Raw genomic sequence first — 25,140 nt, forward strand, 5'->3', positions numbered from 1 at the left:
GAAGTCAATTACCAGGGGGCACAGATTTAACGTGATTGGTAGAGGATTGGAGGGGACATGAGGGAAAGATTCTTCACCGAGAGGGTGATGGGTGTTTGGAATTCACTGCCTGGTTTGTTGGTGGATGTAGAAACCCTCAACTCATTTAAAAGGTACCTGGATCTGCACCAAATGTGCTGTAACCTGCTGGGCTATGGACCAGGTGCTGAAAGGAGTGATTAGAATGTGCAGCTAGTTTTTTTCAAATAGTTGTTTGGTAGCACAGAACTTGAGTATTACTGAAAAAAAAAAATTTGTTGAAGCTTTTCATCTTGCACTCATCACGACAATCGCAAGAGTACCAATGACAGAAGAAGCAACAACTTTATACTGTATGAGAAGAGAGTCCTGATTGGTTGGCAAGTAAACTCTGATTGGTAAAGGCATTGCCATGGACAATGCACCAGTTAATGGTGACTGACAGTTAACTACCAAGCAGTGTTTAAAATTTTAAACTAGGCAATTTGACTCTGATTGGTCGAGGCATTGCCCCAAGGAATGAACCAGCGAATGGTTATCACTTATTTTGTTTAGCTGAAACAGGCGCAATGTGTGTACATGTTCTTTCTGTATGCAAAGAACAGGGCCCTGTGTATTAATATATGTAGCTTCCAGAACACGCAAATGCACCACACTGCGAGCCCAACTGAAAATCTTAAATTGGTTGTCAGCATAGTTTTTAGCACACTGAGGATTATTTAGCAAATGCTGTCCAATCGTGGAATCACATCTAATGTTGGGCACCGTGTTTTGAGTTTTGTAAGTGTGGGCTTGTTGGGTATGGGCTTTACCTTGCCTGTTGCGAACAGCGGCTGGGACATGCCGTTTGATATGATCTACCAATCTTTGGGACATATGGCTTACATACCTAGAATCACACTGGCACTAAAATTCATATACCACATTACTCATTTGTGTGATAGGCAGAATGTTTTTTTGGCTTGATGACAGCACTTGAATACCACTCGTGTTGCTACTGCATAGTAACAGCGTGAAGCAGCTAACTTCACCTGTGGTTCAATTTTTTGAGATACCTTGCCCTTCCACGGTAATCTGAAGTAGACTGGGCATTTATCAAGGATGAAAGTGACAGCTCTAGGCCCATTCAGGAGTTTGGACAATGTACAGCGCGAAATGGTCTGATCAGGTTAGTCATCATCCCACAGGATGTCTTTGATACGCCCTATTTCAACATCAAGCTTGCGTGGTGAGCAAATGACCTGGGCCCTATTTAAGAGGTTGCCAATAAGGCCAATCTTATAGTGCATGGAACTGTAAGAATTGCAAAGCATGTATTGACCAGTGAAGGTAGGCTTGTGTTAGACCATGGTAGAGAACCCCTGGGCATATTTCTCAACTAGACATCCCGCGGAAAAATGGTTTTGCACGATCAGATCATTTTGCACTGTATATCACACCAACACATGAACAAGCCTAAGGCCGTCACTCATCGTCCCTGAAAAGTGCCCAGTCTACCTCAGATTACCCTGGAAGGGCAAGGTATCTCAAAAATTTTAGCAACAGTCTGTTGCTAGCTGTTTCATGTTGCTACTATGCAGTAGCAACACAGGGCGGAAGTTTCCCAGAATTGCACTAAATGTGGTAGTGGGCGGGTAAAATGGAGTCCTACCCGCCAACGAAAATGGTGGGTTTTCACGCCTTATCGTCCCGAGTCTGTCTCATTATTTATTCACTCTGATGAAACACGCCATTTTCACGGCGAGTGGGCTCTCATTTGCCCGCTCGCCATTACCCTGAAGTTGCACCACACCGGGCGCCATCTTTAAAAGGTAGCCACCAGCAAAGGGCTCATCACCACCAGCTCACCACTGCTGCCTGAGAGACATGGCCAGCAAAGGGAAAAATTCTGCAGCCCTCCGCTTCAATGGCAGGTCCCTTGAGTGACTGCTAGATGCCGTGGGGGCCCACTGGGATGTGCTCTAACCCCAGTCTGGCCACAGGATGGGCAGCAAAGTCAAACAACCCAGCTTGGGAGGCAGTGGCAGCGGTGGTCAGCGCAAACGCCCTGCAAAGGAGAACAGCATCCCAGTGCCGCAAAAGGATGAATGTTCTCCTCTGTTCCGCCAGGGTAAGCCACTCTTCTCATCACTCCCAACACACACACACAAACCCATCACACATCCACAGGGCCCTCACTCACTGCCAGTGCAAGGGACATCACCATTCACTCTTTCACACACATCGTCATTGTCCTCATCCCATCCATGGGACCACTCACCACCCACACAGGCCAGGCATACTTATCATCTGGTCCGACAGGCGTCTTGATACACTCTCCCCATCTCTATCCATGCAGGACAAACTGGTACACACCAGGAGGGAAAGGTCAGATAGGTGGGGGGATGCCGGAGATCAAAGCTCTGACAGAATTCGAAAACAGAGCCAGCCAGCTGGCTGGCGATGACCAGGACCATTCCTGTGCTGACAGTGAGGTCCTCTATCAAGTGAGGATCCAGCAGTGCAACATCCATCAGACAACCATGCCGTGACTGACATTTCCTCTTTCATAGGCCACTGCCATGCACTAATTATCCCCCCTTTCTCGCAGGCACATCTGCCAAACAGCCAGCAGAATCCATGACCCAGGGCCTCCAATCAAGCCCCAAAGAAACCTCCGAAGAGGAATCTGAAGGCACCCTCCCTGAAGGGTCATCACAGCGCTCACCCACACTCTTCACCAGCGCAGAGACACACGCCTCGTTGGGACCTAGCTTTAGAGCAGCCTCGGGATTACAATCTGGTGAGCATATTGCACTGTCTGATCCACAGCAGGTGGAGGCAGTGAATTCCCAGGTCCCCGGCGCTCGGAGGACAGCTGGAGGCCAGTACGTTGCTGAGTCTGAGTCAGATGATGAATCTTTGGACTCAGTCATGTCACAGTTGCTGGAGCTGCAAAGGCAACATCAGGAAGGGATGTCTGCTGCACTCCTCAGATTACAAAGCACAATGGAGGAGTCCATCTGTCTTCAGGATGAGATGATTGGAATACTCCCCACTTGCCTGGATGAGTGCAGCTCAGGCATTGTAACGCACCAAGGTCAACGCTGGCAGGCTGCAATGGAGAACTTGGTCCAGGATGTCACTCCTGTAATGCTGCACGGGCTTAACTCCATCGATGATGCCATAGTTGGCCTCCAACAGTGTGTACGTGAGAGGAGTGCTGGGTAGCTCAATCTCACTCCAGCCACCCCTTCCGCTCAAGGAGTCAGCCAGGGGCCCTCAGGCACCCATAGGGAGGAGGATCAGCAGATGCACACTCCGGGGACATCCACCCAGATGACTCTGGGAATGGCCAGCCCATCCAAATCCCATCTTCCTGCGACCTCTGCAACTCTAGCTCCACAGGCCGAGGATGGTGCCACTGCCACACAGCAGGACCCCGAAAGCAGGCCAGGGCCCTCCAAGTCTCAGCCCTCCAAAGGACGCCCGCTAAAGTCATCACAGACAGGGTGTCACAGTCAGCAGGCTGCCTCCACCTCCACTGTGGATATCCGGGGAGCACCAAGATTTAACGGCAGGGTTAGGACAGTTAGGTAGAAGTAGTTGCACAGTATGGCCACAGGTGCTGATCACTTGTACATACTGTTCACTGTTGTCAATAAACTCCCAAAAATGTCTCCCTGCCTGTGGCTCCTTGTTCTGATGAGCAGTGTTCTTGTCACTCAGATGTGAAACCTTGGTTCCTGCACAAGATAAAAGGCAGATGTCTCAGTTCAGGGCCTCTTCCCTGTGCTCTGTGTGGCCTTCAGACCACAGTGATGGTCCAGCCCCACATTCCCTGGAAACATTACTGATGCCTGCATCTCGGCAGTGCTGGTCATTGCTGCCAGAGTGTAGTGGGCAGGCACCACAGAGTTCTCTCATACTCTGTGTGCTCACAACATCTTTAAGGTGGGGCTGGTCCCCATCACACCAGCATCTGCGGCCAGTGATGCTGTGCACCAGCTCTTGAAGGGCTGAGGTGCTGAAGGCAGACACAGCATCAGATGCATCTAAAGTTTCATGGCTGCGTCTCTGAGATGGCCCTGATCACAGAGCGCAAGCGAGCTACCCTCAGCCAGACAGGAGTCAGACATTCTCAGAATGTTTGTCTGAAGATATATGGAGTGTCCTCGCTGCAGGTTGTCATCATCCTCCTGCCATGGAGCAACTATTAGGGCCTCCACTACATCTCCATGACAGGAGCACTCTTTCAGAGAGTATTGGTGCTGCCATAAGTCAGACTGGAGTCAAACGTTCACAACTGCGATGTGAGGATTATGGGGACACCTCACTGCATGTCGTCACCATCTTCCACAAATCTGTGAGGGCCTCCTGAGCGCGCCTGTCTCATCTAGCCAGTATAAGAGTCTCTTCCCTGTCATTGTCACCACCGAGGACCCCCTCACCCTCATCTCCGTCGGCACCCTCCTCATCCGTGGAGACCTCCAGTTCTTCCATCTCCTCCTCAGCCAATTCATCTCCCCATTTGAGCGCCAGGTTGTAAAGGGCGCAGCAGACGATGACGATGCATGACACTCTCTGCGGACTGTATTGCAGGACTCCACCAGACCGGTCCAGGCACCGGAACTGCATCTTCAGCATTCCAAAGGTCTGCTCCACCAAGTTGCGAGCTGCATGAGCCTCATTATAGTGTCGCTCTGCTGCAGCCACGGCCTCTGCAGGTAGCCCTTGTCCCCAAGGAGACAACCCTGCAGCCTTTGTGGACCCTGAAAGACTGCAGGGATCTGCAAATGACTCAGGATGTAGGCATCATGCACACTCTCTGGAAACCGTGCGCACACCTGCAGGATGTGTTTCTGGTGGTACCTTACCAGCTGCACGTTCAGCGAATGGAAGCCTTGATGAAGTCCACTGAGTGTAGCGACGGAGACCTGAGCGCCACATGAGTGCAGTCAATCGCACCCTGTACCTATGGGAATCTGAGATCAGGGCAAATCCAATGGCCATTGCATCCTGGTTGTCCCGATCCCAGGCAAAATGCACAAAGTTGTGTGCCATGGAGAAGATGGCATCCGTGACCTCATGGATGCATTTGTGGGTGGCGGATTGTGAAATTCTACAGAGGTCACCTGTGGAGCCCTGAAAGGAACCACTGGCATAGAAATTGAGCACCGCAGTCGCTTTCACAGCCACTGGCAGTGGATGCCCTCCATGTCCCCTTGGCACCAAGTCCTGCAGTAAGTGGCAGAAGTGAGCCACCAGGTCCCTAGACATGTGCAGTCGTTGGTGCCCCTGGCTCTCAGTCATCTGCAGGAATGGCAGGTGGTGTCTACAGACCCTGGGTGTCACCAGCCACGGCTCGCTGTCACTCCTGGGCAGTGTGTGCGGGAGCCCCTGCTGCCCCTTCTTCATGAGGTTGCTGCTCCTGCCTTTGGGCAGCCAGGAGCCTCAGTCACTCTCTCCTCCGTCTTCTACAGTCTCTGTAGGCCATCAGGCAGACAGCTAGGTCACCAGGATCCATGATCCTGACGTGGTCCTCCTGCAGCATGAAAGAGAGAGAGATGTGGTTATCATGGCTGTACTTAGCACCTTTCCTGGGCCTGTGTGACCGCCCCTTAATGCTCCCCGGAGAGTGCTAGTCACCCCTCGGAAGGCCAGAGATGAGTGCGCTGCATGGCTGCCCTGTCAATCTGTGGGGGACACTGGTCCAAACTGGGATGCTGAGATTACAAGGGGCTGTGAGCACCTCCAGCAGTGACTGCTACACGGCCAACGTTGGTGACGAGATTGTACAACGTGTGCAGTCCAACTCTTCTGCTGTCCAATAAAGTGGTAGCGGACTCGAAGCCTGTGTCGGGGGGTGTGCTGAGGGTGGGTGGTTAAGGCATGGAGCGCCTGGTGCCCTTTTGGTGCCACCGTGTCTTGAACAGGTCACGCCATAATTTCCAGGCATGCCACCTATCACGCCCGCCACCAGTGGGCTCGGGAAATTCCACCCACAAGTGGTCTTCACCACTAACTGATGCTGCCGTCAAGCCAAAAAGACATTCTGCCTTTCACACAAATGAGTAATGTGGTATATGAGTTTCAGTGCCAGTGTGATGCTAGATATGTAGGCCATACGTCCCAAAAACTGGTGGACGGTATCAAACAGCATGTTCTAGCCACTGTTCGCAACAGGCAGGGTACAGACTATACCCAACCAGCCCGTGCTTACAAAACTCAGAACACAGTGCCCAACATTAAATGTGATTCTGTGATTGGACAACATTTGCTAAATAATAATTTAAAGTTGTCAGTTGGGCTCACAATGTGGCAGATTTGCGTGTACTGGAAGCTACATATATTAATATATATATGGCCCTGTTTTTTGCAGAAAGAATGTGTACACACATTGTGCCTGTTTCAGCTAAACAAGATAAATAATAGCCAAAAAGCTAGTGGAAGGATCCCCGTGTAATTTGCACCTTGAGGAATATGGAATACCAAAGGACGATTAAAGAAAATTCCAGAGGACTTTTGGGTTGGTTCCAGGAAAAGTAAATGAACGTTCAAGATTTTGTAAGATAAGGGAACTCTTGGGGGGAAGTAAAAGCTGGAAATGAGTTTATAGCATAGGTCTTTATATAGTGTTAACCCGGTTTACATCAGTGCTATAGGCGGTTTTCTCAGTCAATTTAAAAAACTAATTAATTCATGGGATGTGGACTTCGCTGGCTAGGCCAGCATTTATTGCCCATCCCTAATTTCCCTTGGGAAGGTGGTGGTGAGCTGCCTTCTTGAACCGTTGCAGTCCATGTGGTGTATGTACATCCACAGTGCTGTTTGGGAGGGAGTTCCAGGATTTTGACCCAGTGACAGTGGCGGAATGGCGATATATTTCCAAGTCAGGATGGTGAGTGGCTTGGAGGGCAACTTCCAGGTGTTGGTGTTCCCATGTATCTGCTGCTCTTATCCTTCTAGATGGTAGTGGTCATGGGTTTGGAAGGTGCTGTTGAAGGAGCTTTGGTGATTTCCTGCAGTGCATCTTGTAGATGGTACATACTGCTGCTACTGTGCGTTGGTGGTGGAGGGAGTGAATGTTTGTGGATGTGGTGCCAATCAAGCGGTCTGCTTTGTCCTAGACAGTGTCAAGGCTCTTGAGTGTAGTGGGAGCTGCACTCATCCAGACAGAGTGGTGTGTGTTCCATCACACTCCTGACTTGTGCCTTGTAGATGCTGGACAGGCTTTGAGGATTCAGTAGGTGAATTACTCATCGCACAATTCCTAGTCTCTGACCTGCTCCTGTAGCCACAGCATTTATATGGCTAGTCCGGTTCAGTTTCTGGTCAATGGTAACCCCAAGGATGTTGATAGTGGGGGATTCAGTGATGGCAATGCCATTGAACATTAAGGGGCAATGGTTGGATTCTCTTTTGTTGGTGATGGTCATTGCCTGGCACTTGTGTGGCGCGAATGTTACTTGCCACTTGTCAGCCCAAGCCTGGACATTGTCCAAGTCTTGCTGCATTTGGACTTGGGCTGCTTCAGTGTTTGAGGAGTCGTGAATGGTGCTGAACATTGTGCAATCATCAGCGAACATCCTCACTTCTCTGACCTTATGATGGAAGGAAGGTCATTGATGGGCCAAGGACACTACCCTGAGGAACTCCTGCAGTGGTATCCTGGAGCTGAGATGACTGACTTCCAGCAACCACAACCATCTTTCTTTGTGCTAGGTATGACTCTAACCAGCGGAGAGTTTTCCCCTTGATTCCCATTGACTCCAGTTTTGCTAGGGCTCCTTGATGCCGCACTCTGGCAAACGCTGCCTTGATGTCAAGGGCAGTCACTCTCACCTCACCTTGGGAGTTCAGCTTTTTTGTCCATGTTTGAACCAAGGTTGTAATGAGGTCAGGAGCTGAGTGGCCCTGGTGGAACCCAAGCAGGTTGTTACTAAGCAAGTGCCGCTTGATAGCACTGTTGATGATCCCTTCAATTACTTTACTGATGATAGAGAGTAGACTGATGGGGCGGCAATTGACTGGGTTGGATTTGTCCTGCTTTTTGTGTACAGGACATACCTGGGAAAGTTTCCACATAGCCGGGTAGATGCCAGTGTTGTAGCTGTACTGGAATAGCTTGGCTAGGGGCATGGCAAGTTCTGGAGCACAAGTCTTCAGTACTATTGCTGGAACATTGTCGGGGCCCATAGCCTTTGCAGTATCCAGTGCCTTCAGCCGTTTCTTGATAGCATGTGAAGTGAACTGAATTGGCTGAAGACTGACATCTGTGATGCTTGGGACCTCTGGAGGAGGCTGAGATGGATCATCCACACAGCAGTTCTGGCTGAAAATTGTAGCAAATGCTTCAGCCTTATCTTTTGCACTGATGGGCTGGGCTCCTCCATCATTGAGGTTGGAGATATTTGTAGAGCCTCCTCCTCCAGTGAGTTGTTTAATTGTCCACCACCTTTCAAAGCTGGATCTGGCAGGAATGCAGAGCTTAGATCTGATCCGTTGGTTGTGGGATCGCTTAGTTCTGTCTATCATTTGCTACTTGTGCTGTTTGGCACACAAGTCGGCCTGTGTTATAGCTTCACCAAGTTGACACCTCATTTTTAGGTAGCCTGGTGCTGCTCCTGGCATGCCATCCTGCACTTTCAATTGAACTGGGGTTGATCCCCTGGTTTGATGGTAATGGTAGAGTGAGGGATATACCAGACCATTAGGTTACAAATTGTGTTCAAGTATAATTCTGCTGCTACTGATGGCCCACAGCGCCTCGTGGATGCCCAGTTGTGAGTTGCTGGATCTGTTCTAAATCTATCTCACTTAACACAGAGGTAGTGCCACATAACATGATGAAGGGTATCCTCGATGTGAAGGTGGGACTTCACCTGTACAAAGACTGTGCGCTGGTCACTCATACCGATACTGTCATGAACAGATGCATCTGCAGCAGGCAGGGTGGTGAGAATGAGGTCAAGTATGTTTTTCCCTCTTGTTGGTTCCCTCACCACCTGCCGCAGACCCAGTCTAGCAGCTATCTCATTTAGGACTCAGTCAGCTCAGTCAGTCGTGGTGCTACCGAGCCATTCTTGGTGGTGGACATTGAAGTCCCCCACCCAGAGTACATTCTGTGCCCTTGCCACCCTCAGTGCTTCCTCCATGTGGTGTTCAACATGGAGGAGCACTGCTTCATCAGGTGATGGAGGGCGGTACGTGGTAATCAGCAGAAGTTTCCTTGCCTATGTTTGACCTGATGCCATTGGACTTCATGGGGTCAGGAGTTGATGTTGAGGACTCCCAGCACAACTCCCTCCCGACTGTATACCATTGTGCCGCCACCTCTGCTCGGCCTGTCCTGCCAGTGGGACCGGACGTACCCAGGGATGGTGATGGTGGTGTCTGGGACATTATCTGTAAGATACGATAATTGTTGCATGATTGGATTTCTTGTTTAAATGTTAACGGTCCCTAACAGGATTGTAATAGACTGGACTATTTTCTAAATTAGAGTATCTGATATTTAAATTATTTTTAAGGAATATATACATTATATGTTTAAAATACACAAATGCAACTCATCACCACTTTATCAATTAGGGATGGACAATGAATGCTGGCCTTGACAGCAATTCCCAAATCCCATGAATGAATAACAAAAAAATCCTAAAATTTACTGTCAGCAATTTTAGTGGCTGAATACTCAATACGTTTTTATGACAGTCCTTTCTCAATTACTTGAGAAAGCCATTTGTCCATTTAAAATCTATTAATTAACAGCTCCATTAAAATATCAGATAACGGAATGTCAAAGGTATGCATTAAGCAATCATCCACTGATATTGCAAGCAATAATAACCAGGCAATTATCCTTTTACTAATATTAAATTGATACTTTCACTTCATAATTAGACAAACAAAATGTGTAATTTTTACTCAATTAATTGGCTCTAGCCAAGCTCACTCTCTATGTACAAATATGTCTTCTGTAAGTTACAGATAAAAAGATATTGCATCTACCAGTACCTACCTCACTGGCAACAACAACGGCTGTGTAATTCTGCTCTGTGGTGCCCTTAGTTTTGAATCTATGGGTGCTGACTTGGAACAAAAATGGTTTTTGTGCTGTGCACACACACCACCATTTTAGTGACAGCATTAACTATGGGCTTACATGTATACAATGGAAGTATGTAGAGTAGACAAATCATGATATCAGTGGGTGTGTAACACTGATTTGTCAGGAAAATATAATAATTATCATAATGTTATTGGAATTTATTGTAAAGTAGTGTATCTGTGTCTATATGTGTTTGTCAGTATATGTGTCTGTGTGTGTGAGACTTAATTAAGTTAAAGGCAGCTGGTCTGAAGGCTTTGATGTGGTAGAAGTTGAGCTAGGTTTGAAATGTTAAGCAGGTAAACATAGGTGTCAAAGGAACATTTGTATTTTTAAATAAACCAGATTAGATTGTTTTCAAAGGAGGGGTGAAATGTGTCACCTAGCCAGGTGAAGTTCAGGAACAGTGTGTTTATTTTTCCCAAAGGTTACTGGTAAAACTTAGTACTATGAGAGATTTTTATTATCAGAAAGGTAAAGTCTAAAGACATAGTGAAACAATGAGAATTTGCATTCAAAGGGGAAAATATGTATAAAGGAGCAAAGGCTGTGTGTAAGGGTAGGCATTTTAAAATCTAACAAGTGTGAAAAGCCTTCAGCATCTATGCCTCAAGCTGCTGAGTTCAAAGAACTGAAGTTAAGAAATCTCACTTTGAATTTGACTGGTTCCGGGTATTGGGTGTTTCCTTGCCTGGGCCTTTTAAAATCTATGTGTCTTACTGTTGCCTTAATGAACGTGTAACTTGGAGTTAGATTGATTAGGGGATTTAGAAGCTATCATAATAGTAATTTGTAGATCTATGTATGTGCTTAAAAATCATTTTTCTTGTTAATAAATGTTTAATCTAGTTTTGTAAAAACCTATAAGACTTGGTGATCTTATTACTACTGAATTCAAGGCACGCACCTTGAAATTTATACAAATTGCGAAACCAGTTGTGGCAGTTGTTTCAAGTTTCCCTCTGGGATTTGAACAACTCAGTATTTACCATCGGCTGTGCCATAACAGATTTGACAACAGTGTTGTATTTGTGAACTTGCCACTCTAACATCCTTTCTTAAACAAGCACAGCTAAACATACATTCAGCAGCAGGAAGGACCCTCCCCCCGCCACACACCATGGCTATACAAACATATGAATTAGGAGCAAAAGTAGGCCACTCAGCCCCTCAAGCCTGCTCGGCCACTCAATAAGATCATGGCTGATCTGATTTTAACCTCATACTCCTGCCTATCCCCGTTAACCTTTCACTCCCTTGCTTAACGGTTATAGGGGTAGACAGGAATGATGAGTTATTTAACGAGCTCATCAACAGCTCACAGAATAGTAGTTGATTACTCTCAGCTGACTCTCATTGAGTTTACAGAAGTGCTGTGTGTTTTGGGGAAATAGTTCAAGTTGATGAAGCCTGCAGAGTGTGTTGCTGCAAGTGGAGAAGGCCTTTACTGTGACTGCAAAGATTTTGGTCAGACCACTTGCTCCCAGTGGGTGCCATAGTTGCAATTTCCCTTGGGCTGAGATGGAGATGGGGCACAGACTGCAAAGAAGACAACTGCTCACAAGAAAGAGGAGGGGTGGGGAGAAGAAGGTTTCTCACCAGGAGGCCTTATCCATCTAGAGTCTTTTAGGAGCAATCCTCTTAACTGCAGCTAAGCCAGGAGATGTGTGTACATCGTTCTGCTTTACGAAGGAGATGCTTACTGAAATCCACCACCTTGTGCAACTTCAGAGCAGGTCGAGGGCAGCACTGTCAGTGACTTTAAAGGTGATTATGGCAACACATTTCTTTGCATCATGATCCTTTCAGGTGCCAGCAGGAGACAAATGTAATACCTGCCAGTTCACTCTTCACTGATGTAGAGAGCTAACAGATGCTTGTTATGCCAGGAGAAGGCAGTTGATTGTGTGGATGTGGTTTTGGCAGGATAGCGCGCTTCCTCATGGTGCAGGATGCCATTGACTACACCCACATGGCTTTCCAGTGGCTGAACTGTGTCACAGCCACTAAGATTACCATTCAATGAATGTACAGTTGGCATGTGACCAAGCTCAGCACACTATGCTATTGAGGTATGCCCACTATCCTGGTATGTTGTTCCCTCAATCTTTCAGCTACTCTGCCATATAAGGTGGCTGCTGAGCAACAAGGAATGTCCACTTCCATCTGCCTCATGACTCTCCTCCGCACCATAACACACTAAACCTGTGTGTGTATAATAAGAGCCATGCTGCCACAAGAAGCATCGTAGAGCAGACCATCATAGTGCTGAGGCAATGGTTCTGCTGCTTGGAGAGTTCTGGAGGAGCATTTCTGTACTCATTGAAGCATGTGTCCCATTTTTGCTGCATCATCCACAACTTTGCTTCATGAAGGCCCAGCTTTGGAATGCACCACCTTGGTATGAGCAGCAACAGTCTGGGCGGCTGATGGAAAACAAGGGCACTGGCAAGTAGAATCTGCAGGAGCATGAATTCTGTCATCTTATGACAGATCAGCAGGTTCCTGCTCCACGGAGCCCCAGTACTCAGCAATCCTAGAAATCTGCTGGAACACAAATTGTTGGACTGATGTGAGGCCCAGAAAGCCCCTTTAAACACTGGTATCTGCCATGCTGGTAGCAGTCTGAGCCTGCATGACACCAAGCTGAGCTTTCATGATTCAGTCTGAGCTGCCACTGCAGCGCTCAGATAATGAGTGGGTGTTGCTTGTGCTGCAATGGCAGCTGAGGCACCAGCCATCAGGCACTGTTGGGTCCACAAGTGTTGTAATGGAGTTGGCCACCACTTCTACACTTGAAAGGATGGTCTCTAACTTCTGCATGAAGCCCTTTGCAAAGATGGAACCAGATTCCCTCATGTTCCTTGACAGTGTCGGCAAGCTTTCTGGCAGGCCTGCAAAACACCAAGTATTGCTGTGCCCATCAACACGTTTCTGTGCAGAACTCACATGCAACCTTGCCCTTGCAGCAGCCACAGTATCCTTTTCTCCTTCCCTGGCTGCAGCCCACTTTTGCCTGGTAGCTCATCACCTGCAGCAGCTTTCCCTATGATACCCTCTAAATTTCACAAGGTGTCAGTGTCTGAGCAGGTGGTTGCAAGTGTGAGATCGAGTGTGAGATCAAGTGATGGCATTTCTTCTTTATTAGTCTCTGGTTCCTCCTGCACTTGAGGCTCCCTCACCACGGCCTGGCCAGGTGATAGTTCTTGAAAATCTGAAAGGATAAAGGCACAAGGGTAGAGTTGGCGTAAGAGGAAAGTGGGCTGGGGGCGCTGTGGAAGGGGAAGGAAGAGGTGCATGTTTACACTAACTGCAGCTTGTAAATCAGAAGAGATTGTTGGATGAAGGAGCGGGATGTGAGAAAACAGATTAGACGGACCATCATCCTCAATGTTTCATCCCTGCCACTGGCCACGGCCTCAGCTGTGGCCCCATCAACGATTGCCAAATCAGTCTCCTCCAATGGGGTGAGGACATGCAGCCATGCCTGTCCCCCATTGGTTAGATGCTGTTGTCTCCAATTATGCATCACCTTGTACCACAATGAAGAGGGAAGTATATCAGTGAGTGCCGTGGATACTTATAGGAGGTGAGGGATTGGGGGATGGTGGTGTACAAGGATGTGTGTGAAGCTAGTGGTTCACTTGTAAGCTTATTGCATATACAGATGCATTCAATGACCCTGACCACTTCTGTGAGGTCACTGAACCTCCTGCAGCATTACATCCAAGTCCTCAGAGTATACGGCCAACATTGACTGCAACAGCTACTTGCCCCAGTGCTTTTAAGTGTCTGCCTGAAGATCCTCCTTCTGAGGAAAGAAGATCTTTCTATTCCTGTCCACCTCCAACACCAAGGGTGCCAGCGTTGCATTGGAGAATACTGAGGCAGGCATTCTGGTCTGTTGCACCACTTCCACCCCTTCTGCTCATAAACTCTTCCAAAATGACCTCCACCACCTACTGCAGCCAGAATGTGCCTTGTCTTTAAAATGTGCAATCTGGCTTTAAGTAACGCTAACCTTGCATGAGCTTGGACCCCCTCCTGAGGTGTGCAGCCACTCAGCAGCGCACTTAGTGCTGGGCTACATGTCGTTGCCATTATGAATAGTAGGCAACATAAAGTTTGTGAGATGTCTGCATTTCTTTGTATAGGAAAGAGTTGAACGCATGTTGCAATCCCCATGTCTGTTTTCAGCAGCACTCCAATTTCTTATATCTCTACAATCAGTTGAGAGAGAGAGAAGTGCATTCTGTGTGATATTGATTTTTTTATGCATTAGCTGCTTATCTAAATTAAATGAAATCTGACTGGAACAGCTAGTGAAAAACTATCAGCTCTTCAAATAAAAGGTAAAAATGTTATTATTTTAAATGTTAAAGAATGTAAAATAATAATTTTCTTTAAATAAGGAAATTTCAAATGTTCTTCATTACTTATCTACAATAACTATTTACAATGCACACAGAAATTTTACATATGATTGCTTACATCTTTGGATGGGAGATGGTCACCAACTCATTTTTCCTGTATCAGATTGGCTTGACCAGGTTCTTGGCTCTACAGAAAACTCTGATTCAAATTCCTGATTTATCTAAGCCAGTGGTTCTCAAAATGTGGTCCTGTTGGTCCATGACCTGGTCCAAAATACAAGTCACTGACGTGCAATGCCATGGCTGAGGCCATGAGAGAGGCTAGGTCAGAATCCTCAACCCTGCTACTTGCGTGAGGTTGTAAACCAGACCTGCTCCTGCATGTGCGTCATGAGTATGAGCAACAATAATGTAGCTTTATAAGATGTATGTTCCTTTGATATTGTTTGATTAAAATAAATGGAAAAATAAGCATTAGTTTCTCAAAAGAAGATTATTGTGATGAATTCGTAATATGCTAGAATGTATCAAATAAATGCGTTCTCTTGTATTAATGTTTATAATATGAAAATGAACTTCCCTTATCTCGGCAGCCACCTCTCCCAAGGGACTACCATCAAGGACGAAGTCCAACAATTGTGACAACTGTGCCAGTGCTGCCTTCTTCGGGCTGTGCCAATGTGACTTTGACAACAGGGACCTTTGCAAGTCAACAAAGGTTCTGGTTTATAAGGCCATTGTATTAACCACCCTCCTCTACTGCAGCGAAACATGCTCTGTCTACTAACGCCACATCAAGATTCTTGAGACCTTCCATCAGCGGTGCTTGTGTTCAATTCTGGGGATCAAATGGGAGGACTGCCGGACTCACGTGAGTGTCCTCCATGAAGCTGCGTCTACCGACATTGAAGCCCTGCTCCTGTGGAACTAACTCCGATGGATGGGCCATTGCGTCTGTATGCCCAAAAACCGCTTCCCTTGGCAGGTTCTCTTCTCACAGCTCTCCATTGGCCAACGCTCAAAAGGGCAGCCAAAGGGAATGGTATAAGGATACGCTCAAGGTTGCCCTAAAGCATGGAGGCATTAACACCACTGGGAGCAGAATGCTGCCGATTGCTCAGCACGGCACCACCTAGTCCATCAAGGCACCAGCCACTTTGAGGTTCAGCGACTCGACAGTGAAGCGGAATGGCGGCAGCAGTGGAAAGAGAAGGAAGTCAACCCAGGCGATTTCCACACCCCTGCGCAACAACATGTCCCCATTTCAAATGAACATGTGGATCCAGGATTGGCCTCCTCAGTCATCTGAAGTCTCACCAAGCCTGACGGACGTCATCCTCGACTCTGAGGGACCGCCGCTGCTGACAACTTTTGTTTCTGGCAGGAACTAATGATTTACTTATGATATTTAATTTAAAAATGTACATAAATTTATTACATTTAGAAGCGAAAAAGCAGCAAAGTATTTATAATTTCTATAGTTCCCATTAATGTTTTTGTGATGGCAATTGAAAGCAGGTGGGGTTGGACGAGGAGGTGGTCTGCAGAATCATTTGCCCAGCCAAGTAATCAACAGACAATAAATTTGAAGAAGCACTCATCTAAGTAATTTGTTCCTGTGCCTCTCTGGTAACATGTATGAGTTTAGAAATGACAGTGATATCTTTGGATGGAGATGAATTATCTGAGAGCATAAGAATATATAAATTAAGGGTTAATGATATTAGAAAGACAACCATCTAATGAGTTTTATCAATGTGATGAAAGTATAATAATTTTCATAATATTTTTCTGGTTTATTGTGAAGTAGATTTATGGGGGTAAGTATAGTTGGGTCTGTCTGTGTGTGATTTAATAACACTTGGAGTCAAGTAGACTGCAAGCTTTAACTCATCAAAAGAAGCTAGGTGCTTGACATGCTAATGAGTAAACATGGATGCTTGCTTAGCATGTAAAGTGTGAAGGGATTTTGCATTTTTTAGATAGATGAAGGGAGATTTGGATTTCAAACAGATTTTAGTCTGTTTACAACTAGCCAGGTAAGCAAGGCTAAGGAATGTGTTTATTTTTCCCAAAGGTCACTGGCAATATTGGCACCATGAAAGTTTTTATGTTATGGTGAGTATACAGTTTCAAAGACATATGAAACAATAGAGTTTACATATTAAAAAGAGCGAAGCTGTGTGAGGAGAAGGCCATGTGAGATCTAACAGAAGTGTGTAAAAAAGCCTTAATGAAGCCTTCAGTATTTGTGCATAAGTCTGCTGTCTACCAAAAATGAAGCTGGAGAAAAGCCATTTGGAATTCCACTATCCAGGATATTGTGTTAATTTGCTGGATCTGTTTAAAATCTAAAATCTATTTTTGGACCGTTGCTTTAAAGAGTGTGTAACTGGGGGGTAAGTAAATTAGGAATTTTAGGAGTTATTGTAATAGTAATTGTAGTCTTATGTATGTGCTTGACATCCTTTATTTTGTTAATAAATATTTTAATTTAATTTGTTAAAGATCTCTAAAGGTCCTAGTGGACTTATTACCTCTGAATTCAGTGCATGCATCTCGTACTAAATACAAGTTGCAAAACCATTGTAATGCGCAAGTTTCCCTTGTGGATTCGGTCCGCCTAGCACACATCATCTGCTTTTTCATAATATCAAAGACTTGCTTTGTATTTTGAAATAAAGAAATGCAGCAAATCTGAAAAGAAAAATAGAAAATACTGGAATGCCTTTTCACTTTCAGTACTGATGGATCTCTTTCTTCCAACAATAATTGCAATAATTCTACTTCAATAAATGTTAGGTATGTTCCCAAGGATCTTCACTAAAGTAAACTGGTTATCGCCACCAGGCAACTTATGTGTTCAAAAATGATATACTACGAATGATAAAACACTGACTATCTCTTCTGTAAATGTGCTTAGCAGACTCTGCTTTGTGTCCCATCCCTTCTTATGGTCATCATCTTCCTTTATACAAGAGCCTGTGGTGCACCATACTATCACTGGCTTTTTTCACCCATACAGTGTTTTTTGCCAAGTTAATTCTTGCCACTCTTTTCAGATTATTGTATTACTCGTTCGCCTGGGTAGTCTGAAAAAACACATCAATCTTCTTGATTATTTTCGTGCAAATCATTCAACATTTAATTGATGCTTTGAGTGCCCAGAATGTAATTCTTGACGCTTGATACATTCCTTGTTTTGAGTTATTAATGCATATTCTTTGAATTTGGACTTTTCTAGGTTAGTTTTGTCCTGCATACATTATTCTTCACTTTATCATAGGCAATAACTAAGACTGGTTTGTTATAAAGTTAAAGGAACATTTGCTGAAATGTCAAATTAACATTTGATTAAACCAGTATATTACAATGCAGAATCATCACCAATGCAATATTCGTCCTATCAAGTGCATAAACTTTCTGTGACAGTACAATTCATTGAGTTTGGGCTGAAATCACACGGGTCATGGTTTTATGGGACATTTCTGAATCAAAATAAATAAATATTTGTAAAAATGTTTATCTTATCTTCTGTCAGTAGTTATGTTACTTAATATTCACCATGCATTGATGAAACAAGTCATTTAAAAATAGTTTGAAGGAAGATGAACAAATATGCAGTAGTTATCTTTCAAACTATTTATTTACAGATTTAAATATAGAAATGAGTTGTTAATCGTTAAAAGAACAATAGCTAAGCAAATTACCAGAAACAATCTCCACCATCCATGACTCAAATGTTCAACCATTTAGGAACATATGAACATAAGTAGGCCATTCAGCCCCTTCAGCTTGTTCCGTCATTCAATTAGATCAAGGCTGATCTGTATCCTAACACCATCTACCCACCTTGGTTCCATAACCAAGCCTAATATCTTTGCCTAACAAAAATCTATCAATCACAGTTTTGAAATGTTTAATTGATCTCTCCACAACAGCTTTTTTGGGGTAAAGGGTCTAGATTTTCACTACCCTTTGCGTGAACAAAGGCTTCCTGACATCATCTCTCAATGACCTAGCTTTAATTTGAAGGTTATGCCCCCATGTTCTGGACTTCCCCACCAAAGGAAGAAACAGTTTATCTACTCTATTGAATCTGTTCATTTTCTTCACCACTTCAATATATCATGCCTAATCTTCTACACTCAAGGGAATACAAGTCCAGACTATGCAGCCTGTCCTCATAATGTAACTCTTTTAGCCTTGGTATAATCTGGTGAGTCTGCACTGCACCCTCTCCAAGGCAAATATCTCCTTCCAGTGATGAACACAGTACACTAAATGGGATCTATCCAGAACTTTAGCATAACTTCCATCCCTTTGCATTCCAGCCCTCTTGAGATAAAGGCTAATATTCCATTGTCCTTTTTAATTATTTATGTACCTGTCCACTGGCTTTCATTTGCACATTTATAACATAAATTGAAGGAACTTTGTTGACAAAAAATCCAGAGTATCTAATTGATGGTTTCCGTAGTAATACAGCTTATAATAGTTAATTACCTGCTTTCCACTGGAATCCCTTTAACAGTATAAGCATTATGGGATAGCGTGACAAATTAGTGCTCACGACTTGTCCCTTTTTAGATACTATGGAACTAGTTAGAGCACAAAAGCAAACTACTATAAAGGCTGAAAATTCAAAATAAAATCAGAAAATGCTGGAAATACTGAACAGGTCTAGCAGCTTGTGTGCAGAAGGAAACAGAGGGCTTCATTCAACACAGCCGGCCTGGCTGGATCTCTGTGGGAAGCATGCTGAAAAAGCTCTCTGATCCACCTGGGACACTAAATCATGTACCTTCTCATTTAGGGCAGATAGCCCACCCACGAGCTGCCGACCAGAAGCCAGCAGCTCTCTTGTACTGACAGTACTACCGAGAGCGGTGGCAACTGCTGGTACTGCACTGGAGCCCATACCATGGATCATCGATGTAGCCCTAGGCAAGAGGTAAGTGGTGTGGAATGGGGATCCCAGAGAGGGAGGTGCTGGCAAGAAGGGGTGGGGGGGGTGCGTGGCTGATAAAAAGGGCAGAGCAGGGCTTCCCACGGACCCCCATCCTGATGCCAGGTCCCTCAATCGGGCACAGAGAGCCTGACAATGAGGGACCCCCATCCTGCCACTCGGCTGTGGGCAAATCTTACAGGTTGGCCCACATGGAGAGGTCTGCCGCTGGTAGAATGCCAGCAGGGGTGGGGTAAGGTCCTTAAGTGGCCATTCGAGGGCCTCAGTTGGCCTATGAGTGGGAAGACCATCCTTGACCCATCTTGCCCAGAGCTTGATTGGGTGAGGCAGTCAGGAGGCTGATAGGGTCTCCACTCCACACCTCCCCGCCTCCCAGCCCACCTCCAGGGGATAATAAAATTCCACCCAGACTGAGTTAATGTTGCAAATTTGTGGCATTTCATAATGCAAGATTGTCAACCTTAAACATTAACTCTATTCTCTCTCCACAGACGTTGCCAGGCCTGTTGAGTATTTCTTGCATTTCCTGTTTTTATAACTAGTTAGAATGATTTTCCTCAATTTGGGTTTTTTATATTCCTGCAAAGCTGAGCAAAAGGAACTATGCAGGGAGTGGGGAGTCAAGAGGAGGGATGCAATCAAGGCCTGGTAGGAAATAATAAAATGAAAAAGAGATGAAACATTAGCAAAACTAACACCTTCCAAGCCTCACAATTCCACAGTGCAAGGAAGGAGAACAAATGGTTTAATGAGAAAGAATTAGCCCGTGAAGTTGGAGTATTGATCAAATCATTATTGGTTCCTTAAGTTGATGTTCAGTGCTTTTGTTACATTTGTTCCTAGCATTTGTTTCAATGTGAGTTCATATTCTGAGTGCACATTGTGTATCTGTCATTTCATAGATTGTCAGTAGGAGTTTTTAATTGTTTTCCATATACTAAATGTAAAGAGGATACTAAATAAGGCTAGGAAGTTCCAGTCACAATACGGAGACCACAACATTCAGCCCATACTGCCAATATTTTCTGTGCTGCAGGTACTGTTGCAGGTCCAAAATGGTACCTGCAACCCTCATTTTTACACTTCTGATGTGGGCTGCGCCGGATGTGATTTTGGGTAGGTTGTCAGCATGTGCAGGGACCGCCTTCCAGGAGTATGCAGAGACAGCAAGACAGTGACGTTAAGCAGTGTCTAACACTGCTTTGATATCAGCAGTGTCATTTTCTTTACTTTTTTTCTTTTTGAGTCAGCCATTTTCTTTATTAATGCTCTGGCTATCGCCCTCTCTTAACCTCACACAGCTGACCAATCATTTAGCAGCAGGAAGGAATCCTCACCAGCACTCTTTAAAGGGATCATCAACTACTTACAGTTGTTGATTGATTTCCACTGACTGCTGTTGAATTAGTAGAAGTGTTTGGTAATTTGCACTGCTAATTAAAATTGTTGAAGTCTACAGGGAGTGGTGTTGCACGTAGAATCATAGAATGGTTACAACACAGAACTCGGCCCAATCGGCAGGATCTTATGGCCTCCCGTATGGTGAGTTTGGAGGCGAGGGGCATTCAATTTGTCGGGAGGGTGGCAGGTGGGGGCCCCTTACTGCTTCCACCCCAACTAAGTTCATGAGGGAAGGCCTGTTAACGATCTTCCTGCCCCTGCTGCCAAATGGGGCCCTTAAGAGGCCAATTAATGCCCACTTAAGGTCCTCATCCCATTGCCAGGGGCCATCCAACAAGATGGTGGCGATGGAGCTGCTGTTGGACCAGGGTTATTGTGTCAATGGCAGGAAACCCATCGAGCTGAGGAAAATCCAGTTTGTGCAGGCCAACGGCTTGGCTTATATTGAGCAGGGAAACACCAAAGCGCTGGCGGTGGTTTACGGCCCGCACGAGATAAGTGGTGCTCGTAGTAAGGCCCTTCACGACAAGGCGATGGTGAACTGTCAGTACTGAATGGCGACCTTCAGCACGGGGGAGCGTAAGAGGCGACCTCATGGTGATTGTAAATCTTCTGAGATGACCTTGCATCTGAAAGACATTTGAAGCTGCTATTTTAACTCAGCTTTACCCAAGATCCCAGATTGACATCCATGTGCAGATCCTACAGGCAGACGGCGGGAATTATTGTGCCTGTATTAACGTGGCGACTCTGGCAGTGATTGACGCGGGGATCCGCAAGCGAGACTATGTGTGCGCCTGCTCCATGGGCTTTATCGAGGACAGTCCCTTGGTGGACCTCAGCTACACTAAGGAGTCTGCTGGGGGCCCCCAGGTGACACTGGCCCTGCTCCCCAAGTCCCAGCAGATCGCTCTGCTGGAAATAAACTCGAGTCTACATGAGGACCACCTGGTGAAAGTGGTGGACACGGCGGCCAAAGCATGTGGGGATGTGTATGCCATGCTGGACTGCGTGGGCAGGGAGCACGTGCAGGTAGTTACCACGCTGGTAGGGGAGTGACGGACAGTAGAGACAGACTATTCCATGTTGTAGGGCTGAAGTTTGTGTGTGTTTGTGAGAGTTCCCCTCAATAAAATCGATACTTCTTCTTTATATAAAAAAAATTAACCTAGCAATGGGTGGGGTACTGCCATGTGGGAACCACGACAGGCAAACGTGGGTTTCCAGTGGCGATCCCTCATTCAAAGCCAGTGCCTGATCGCGTGACCTGGCATCAGGAAAGAAGATCCTGTTGAGAGCCACGCCCCTGCCCTTTCTGTTGACACCCCCACACCCCTACCCCTGTGAGCGCACTCCATGACCCCAACCCATGCCATCACTCACCTGTAGCTTGGGATCCCCTCGCTCTGAGGCTGTGGGTTGGTGTAGTACTAGTAGCAGCCACCGCCTCCCTGGTGGCGCTGCTCAGTACATAAAAGCTGATTGGCCTGCAGCTCTCGGTGAGCCGGCCTGTTTACTGCTTGATTGACACAAAAGGTGGCGGACCTTCCCTAGGCGAGGCGATGTGGGGGCCTTGTCGTTTCTCCAACCAGCAGCCGAGACCCCCCGTTACCTCCCCAAGATTTTGCCCATCGTGTCTGTGCCAGCTCTCTACAAGAGCACTCAGCTAGTCTCGTTTCCCTGAGCATTCCCTGTATCCCTGAAAATTCCCTCAATTCAGAAAATTATCCAATTCTCTTTTGAAAGTCATGACGGAATCTGCCACCGCCACACTCTCAGGCAATGCATTCCAGATCCTAACCACTCATTGTGCAAAAAAAACTTTCTCATGACACCTTTGCCTCCTCTGCCCCATTACCTTAAACCTGTGCCCTCTGGTTCTTGATCCTTTCACCAATGGGAACAGTTTCTCCCTATCTACTCTTTCTAGACCCCTCATGATTTTAAATGCCACCATCAAATCTCTTCTTCACCTTCTCTTCTCTAAGGAGAATAGCCCAAGCTTCTCCAATCTACACGTGACTGAAGTCCTTCATCCCTTGGATCATTTCTGCACCCTCCCTGATGCATTCACATCCTTCCTAAAGTGTGGTGCCCAGAGAGCGGCACAATACTCCAGCTGAAACTGAAGCAGTGTTTCCTAAAAATTCACCATAAGCTCTTTGTTTTATATGCCAAATTAAACATTGTTTCAACCTGACCTTCCACCTTCATTGATTTGTGCACATATACCCCCAGGTCCCTCTGCCCCTGCACTCCTTTTGGAATTGTACCCTTCATTTATATTATCTCTTCTACCTACCAAAATGTATCACTTCACACTTTTCTGTATTAAATTCTGTTTGCCATGTGTCCACCCATTCCATCCACCTGCCCACATCCTCTTGAAGGCTATCACTATCTTCCTCACAGTTCACAATACTTCCAAGTTATGTGTCATCTGCAAATTTTGAAATTGTGCTCCATGCATACTAGTCTAGGTCATTAATGTGGAACTAGAAACGCAGTGGTCCAAGTATCACCATAGTCCCCTCCGTAGATCACCACCTTGACATGGTGGAGAGGCATGTGTGCTCCAAACATCCCGTGAACCATGTCGTCTCTCCTACAGGATTTCCGTTTGTCTCTTTTGCCTTGTACACCTTCATTGTTTTCCATTTCCCTCCTGGTGTTTGACAAGGTGTTTCCAAAACTCACTTTCACAGCCATATTTCAGCCATGTTTCTCGGGCTGCTGGTCTCGCTGCATCCTGAGATCCCCTCTCAGTACAATGCGCCACCATACGGACACACTCGACTTCTCTCTCCAGCAGTACCAACTCACCCTATCTCAAAGCTGTCCTTGTCCCCAGTTTCATTTTATTCTTTGTCTCATCTGACGCCTTAACAAGAAACTTTTCCTCTTCCTTTCAGGTGCTAAGGAACGCAAGCTCCGACAACTCATTGATACCAATGCCCATCTAGGACTCTCCACCCCTTCCCATCCCTCTGACCCCATCCTGTCTTCTAATCCCAACCCTGGCCGTGTATTCATCATACCCCCTGACCTTCCCCTCTCTGATGCTGAACGTTCTGTACTCAGCAAATGACTCAGTTTCATACCCTTACACCCTCACCTCAATGAATTGCGGGCTCAGCACGATGCTGAACTCTTCTTCCACCGCCTTCGTCTCCGTGCTCTCTTCTTTGGGCAGGAGTCCTTTCCCCCAATCCATGGATCTTTTCACCCACCTCCAGTATTCTCCCTCCACCTAGACCCCTCCCTCTGGTCTCGTACCTGCTCTCGATCTTTTCATTGAGAACTGTCGGCGTGACATTGGCTGTCTCAATTTCTTGCCCCTCTCACCCACTCTACCCTGTCTCCTTCTGAACTTGCTGCACTCCATTCTCTCAGGTCCAACCCTGACTTTGTTATCAAACCTGCTAACAAGGGTGGTGCTGTTGTTGTCTAGCGCACTGACCTCTACCTCGCAGAGGCCGAGCGTCAACTCTCAGGCACTTCTTCCTGCCTCCCCGTGGACCATGACCCCACCACCGAATATCAAGCCATTGTTTCCAGGACTGTCACTGACCTCATCTCCTCTGGAGATCTTCCGTTCACAGCTTCCAACCTCATAGTCTCCAAAACCCGGAGAGCCCACTTCTACCTCCTACCCAAAATCCACAAACAGGACTGTCCCAGTAGACCGATCGTGTCAGCCTGTACCTGCCCCACGGAACTCATTTCTTCCTATCTTGACTCCGTTCTCTTGCCCCTTGTCCAGTCTCTTCCCACCTACATCCGCGATTCCTCTGAAGCCCTACATCATATCAACAATTTCCAGTTTACTGGCCCTAACCGCTTCCTCTTCACCATGGACGTCCAATCCCTCTACACCTCCATCCTCCACTAGGATGGTCTGAGGGCTCTCCGCTCCTTTCTTGAATAAAGGCCTGAACAATTGCCATCTGCCACCACTCTCATCTGCCTGGCTGAACTTGTTCTCTCACTGAACAATTTCTCCTTTAACTTGTCTCACTTCCTCCAAGTAAAAGGTGTGGCTATGGGTACCCGCATGGGTTCCAGTTATGTCTGTCTCTTTATGGGGTATGTGGAACATTCCTTGTTTCAGTCCTACTCAGGCCCCCTCCCACAACTCTTTCTCCAGTACATTGATGACTGCTACGGTGCTGCTTCATGCTCTCATCTGGACGTGGAAAAATTTATTAATTTTACTTCCAATTTCCACCCCTCCATCATTTTCACATGGTCCATGTCCGACATTTCCCTTCCCTTCCTTGACCTCT

At 46.2% G+C, this 25,140-nt stretch overlaps 1 protein-coding gene and 1 pseudogene across 2 annotated transcripts in view; one reads left to right on the plus strand and one right to left on the minus strand.

Moving 5' to 3' along the window:
* The window catches only part of lrrc3b (leucine rich repeat containing 3B), a 115,969-nt gene that overhangs the window by 39,373 nt on the left and 51,456 nt on the right, over positions 1–25,140 (minus strand). The gene's annotated exons all lie outside the window — the stretch shown is intronic.
* On the plus strand, positions 21,193–21,913 carry LOC144678943 (exosome complex component RRP41 pseudogene; annotated as a pseudogene).

The sequence above is a fragment of the Cetorhinus maximus genome, chromosome 3, assembly GCF_964194155.1.
Source record: "Cetorhinus maximus chromosome 3, sCetMax3.hap1.1, whole genome shotgun sequence".
Lineage (NCBI taxonomy): Eukaryota > Metazoa > Chordata > Chondrichthyes > Lamniformes > Cetorhinidae > Cetorhinus > Cetorhinus maximus.